The following is a 5,384-nucleotide window of genomic DNA, read 5'->3' on the forward strand; positions in this document are numbered from 1 at the left end:
AAAAAAAAAAAGATTGAACCTGGCTCCTCTATAAGAACTGCTAGTGCTCTTGGAGAGTGAGCCCTCTCTCCAGGCCCAAACAAATGGTTTTTTTTGGATACTGAAAACAATTGAGATACTATCAAGAAGGAAGAAATGAGAAACTGAAAACCAAGTGTTAGAGGTCAAGCTGGGTCACATAGCAAGTTCCAAGCCAGCCTGGGCTCTGTCTCAGAAGGAAGAGGAGATAAAGAAGAGGAGAGGAGGAAGAAGGAGGAGGAGGAGGAAGTAGCAGGAGGCATGAGAAAATAGATGGTGAATCAGTCATAAGGAGAGTCCATTATAACTCTGGCAGGAGTTGCAAGCATTTTGCTTTAGACATTGCAGTTCAGCCAACCTAAGGAAGTAAATAGAGGTATTTATCTTATATTAATTCAGGGAATACTTTTAACTGGAATACATCTCCTGAACAACTGATTAGATTATCTTATTGTAAAATAGCTACTAAAAACTCGTTTGTTCTAATGGGTATCTAATAAGATGGGAATTTTGTTGAGAAAAATGGAATTTCTGACACCTTCTGATATATATCTGGTATATAAAGAGTCCAGATTTGCCTCCAATATCTGGCCCCCCATTTCTTGTTTCTTCCTTCACAATCATATTCTAATTGTTTCCAGGTATGTAAAAAGTCATTTGTTGTGACTGGAGAGATGGTTCAGCATTACACACACACACACACACACACACACACACACACACACACGACAAAATGACAGAATTTAGTAACCCTGTTATTACACATAAGACATAAGAAAATAAGACTTCTTTTTTTCATAATTTGTTTTTTTTACCCACATTACATCCCAATCACAGACCCCACCCTGTCCTTCCTCTCCTTCCAGTCCCACCTTTACAAATTCCTTCTTGCATTACCCCTCCCCTTCTCCCCAGAGAAGGTGAAGCCCCTACCTGGGTACCACCCCACCATGGGACACCAAGTTCCATCAGGACTAAGCAATTCCTCTCCCATTGAGGCTGAGCCAGGCAGTCCAGCTGGGGGAAGGGGATCCAAAGACAGTCAACAGAGTCAGATACAGCCCATGCTCCAGTTGTTAGGGGACTCACATGAAGACCAAGGTGCATGTCTGCTGTGAATGTTGGTAGGGTAGATTGAGCCCATGCATGCTCTTTGGTTGATTGTTCAGTCTCTGTGAGCCCCAATGGGCCAAGATTAGTTGACTCTGTAGGTCTTATTATGGTGTCCTTGACTCCTAAGAGGAGTTCAGTTCTATCACCCACTCTTCCACAAGACTTCTTGAGCTCCACCTGATATTTGGCTATGAGTTTCTGCATCTGTTTCCATCTGCTGCTGGGTGGAGCCTCTCTGATGACAGTCATGCTAGGCTCCTGTCAGCAAGCACAGCAGAATATCATTAATAGTGTCAGAGATTGACTCTCTCCCATGGGATTGGTCTCACGTTGGGCCAGTCATAGGTTAGCCATTACCTCTGTCTTTGCTCTATCTGGTACATCTACACAGTGGAATACTATTCAGCTACTAAAACCAAAGCCTTCATGAAACTTTCAGACTAATGGATAGAAGTAGAAAATACAATCCAGAGTGAAGTAGCACAGACCCAGTATGTACTTGCTTATAATTAGATACTAGTCATAAAGTGTGGGATAACCATGCTACAATCCACAAATTACACACACACACACACACACACACACACACACACACACACACACACACACACATATTCCTTGATAATAAGGAGGGCCCAAGGGAGGATGGGTGAATCTGACTCAGAAGGGGGACAAAATAGTCATTAGAGGTGAATGGAGAGAGAGAACTGTGTGGGAGAGAGGGGGAGGAGGGGCTTGGAGGTGACTATCAGGTATAGAGAAGAAGGGGAGAGAGAAGAAGGCTGGTCATGAGAATGTAAATCAGTGGGGAAGGGCCACATCTCTGGGACTAGCTGGAGACCTGGGATGGGAGAGGATATGGGGTGTCTATGGGGTAACCCTACTAGTGGGGGATATAGAGACTGAAGTGGCCAGGCAGGACTTTCAGTGGAAGGAGAGGGACATCAACCTATCCACAAAACTTTTAACCCAAAATGTGTCCTTCCTACAAGGTGCACAGGATAGAGATGGAGCAGAAAACAAGAATTCTTAATTGCAAAGGGCAGATTGCTACTTTCACATTACCCACCCAGGGACGGACAGGTTCTTATGGCAATTGTCTTGATTTCCTTAAAGGGAACTTAAAGGGAAACATAGACAGTGTCTGGAGCTCTTGATGTTCTGCAGATGAAGGAGGAGGATGTTCTCAAATTCCTTGCTGCAGGAACTCACTTAGGTGGCACCAACATTGACTTTCAGATGGAGCAGTACATTTATAAAAGGAAAAGCGATGGTATCTACATCATAAATCTGAAGAGGACATGGGAGAAGCTGTTGCTTGCAGCTCGAGCTATTGTTGCTACTGAGAACTCTACTGATGTCAGTATCATCTTCTCCAGGAACACTGGCCAGCGAGAGAGCAGTGCTGAAGTTTGTGGCTGCCACAGGAGCCATTCCCATTGCTGGCTGCTTCACACGTGGGACCTTCACTAACTAGATCCAAGCTGCCTTCAGGGAGCCACAGCTTCTAGTGGTGACTGATCCCAAGGCTGACCACCAGTCACTCACAGAGGCCTCTTATGTCAACCTGCCTACCATTGCTCTATGTAACAAGCTATGTGGACATTTCATCCCATGCAACAACAAGGGAGCTCACTCAGTGGGTCTGATGTGGTGGATGCTGGCCAGGGAAGTACTCCGCATTCGAGGTATTATCTCCCATGAGCACCCATGGGAGGATATGCCTGATCTTTACTTCTACAGAGGTCCAGAGGAGATTGAGAAGGAGGAGCAGGCTGCTGCTGAGAAGGCTGTGACCAAGGAAGAATTTCAGGGCAAATGGACTTCACCAGCTCCTTAGTTCACTGCTGCTCAACCTGAGATGGCTGATGGGTCTGATGGTGTGCAGGTACCCTCTGTGCCCATCCAGCAGTTCCCCACAGAAGACTGGAGTGCACAGCCAGCCATTGAGGACTGGTCAGCAGCCCCCACAGTGCAGGCCAAGGGAGTTGGAGCCACCACTGAGTGGTCCTGAGCTGCTCTGTATACATCTGAGCAAAGGGAAAAAGGTGGAAGGAAAATAAAGTTCCTAAAAGTTGAAAAAAAAACCATAAAAGAGTAGATTGCTGTTTGTAAATAACAATGATGGGGATTCACTGTAATAACATAGACAAAAATTTTCAAAAAGAAAAATTTTAGTGGGTATCTATATAGCGCTACCCATAAAGAAAAATAAGGGTATTTCCAGTTTCTTTTTCCAGGGAGCTCCTAGTTTTCTTAGCTTCCTATGACCATCATTTTGCTAATGCCCTTTAGTTTGGGTATTATTATTATTATTCTAAATGACAAGTGTTCTCAGAACACTCTGAAAGTAGTTTCATTATTCTGTCCATAAAACTGCCTAAGGATGGTGCTCTAGAGCAGTGCTTCTCAACCTATGGGTCTTGACCACTTTCAAGGTTGACTGACCCTTTCACAGGGGTCACCAAAGAGCAACCTGCATATCAGCTATCTACATTACAACTCATAACAGTAGCAAAATTACAGATATGAAGTAACAATGAAAATAATTTTATGATTGTGGAGTCACCACAACATGAAGAACTGTATTAAAGGGTCACAGCATTAGGAAGGTTGAGGACCGCTACTCTAGGGTCCTCTGAACCATTCATCCTCAATGTGTGATCTCTGTAGCAGCAGCAGCAGCAGCAGCATTATGTTGAGAACTTACCAATAGTCAGGATTCACAAGTCCAACTAGAACTGCTAAATCAGGAACTCAGAGAGTGGGGATCCTCACCTCTCTTAAGAGATGAGTCTTACATGTGCTCAAATATGAGAACTGCTCAAGAGTCTAACTCAAAGTTGTAATTCAAGTAAAAAACAAATTCCTGGTGGTTTCTAAGTTAAGGAAACCAGTTACCAACCAGAAAGCTGGGTGATAATTAAAATAGGTCCAAAACCAGGTTTCAGTTGTTCTGTGACAGATAACTTCATAGAGTTCATCCTAAAGACTGTGAACAAGAACACAAACCATTGTATCATCATGCCCCACACCAATGCCCCTGTTGTTGTCATCATCATCATCATCGCTGTCATTGTTGTTTCCTTTAAAGTTTGTTTTGAGTGGTTTCCGTGCTTTGGCTATTTTTCCCCTTATGTGACATTATCTTCATTTCATAAATTGGCATTAAAATCCTCAAAAAGGTTTCCTGATTAACCCTATCTTCCTCTGATGTGGCATTTTACTCTGTGACTTGGTGTCTTAACATTTGCATATTCATTTTGCATGACATTAATCTGCATTCAAGCCACATGCTTTGAAAATACTCTGAGTAGGTTACATCCATCTGTCAGACGGGAGGCTCAGCATTACCATAATTTTTCTCCTCCCCTTGTATCTTCTTGGCTTCTATGCCTATGTAGGTCAATACTATACCAGCCAATGGTAACACATGCATAAATGCATGCACGAATGAGGACAATTGCCTTGGCATTATGTATGAATCTTGAAGACAGAAAGAAAGAAAGAAAGAAAGAAAGAAAGAAAGAAAGAAAGAAAGAAAGAAAGAAAGAAAGAAAGAAAGAAAGAGAGGGGAAAGGAGGGAGGGAGGGANAGAAAGAAAGAAAGAAAGAAAGAAAGAAAGAAAGAAAGAAAGAAAGAAAGAAAGAAAGAAAGAGAGGGGAAAGGAGGGAGGGAGGGAGGGAGGAAGGAAGGAAGGAAGGAAGGAAGGAAGGAAGGAAGGAAGGAAGGAAGGAAGGAAGGAAGGAAGAGAACCCATTTAAATTGCTGTGGACCATGAATCCAGGATCAGATTTTGCAAAATTATTCACCATATTCACAATGCCTAGCACTCATCATCAGCAAATTAAATATACTTAAGAAATCATTGGGACGCCCTCCCCCCCCCCTGACCAGCCAGAAAAATAAGAATGCTTCTCTGTGATAGCTATACACTAAATTCCAGGTCCGTGTTACATGCAATAGGATAGGATAGGATAGGCCAGGACAGGACAGGATAGAGGAGACAAGGCGTGAGACCCCAAAATGCTAGGCTTTCTGTGCTAAAACTGGGAATGTCTGGCAAATTCAAGCTGTTGGTCACCTTCACTGAAGCATCTACTCAGGCAAAAATGAAAAAGAGCAGATTCTGCTTTCATATGCACCTGACCCATTACTCCAGCTATCAAGCCAAAGAGATAATGCCATAATAGGATTGCCCTAATCTTCTGACTAGATATTATTGTCCATGGCAGTACTAGGCAAGATTTGAC

General features: G+C 43.2%; 1 pseudogene; it reads left to right on the forward strand.

Moving 5' to 3' along the window:
• Positions 1 to 3,145, forward strand: part of LOC110314527 — a 4,286-nt pseudogene extending 1,141 nt beyond the window's left edge.
• The last annotated feature ends 2,239 nt before the right edge of the window (positions 3,146 to 5,384 follow it).

This window comes from Mus pahari, chromosome X (assembly GCF_900095145.1).
Source record: "Mus pahari chromosome X, PAHARI_EIJ_v1.1, whole genome shotgun sequence".
Taxonomy (NCBI): domain Eukaryota; kingdom Metazoa; phylum Chordata; class Mammalia; order Rodentia; family Muridae; genus Mus; species Mus pahari.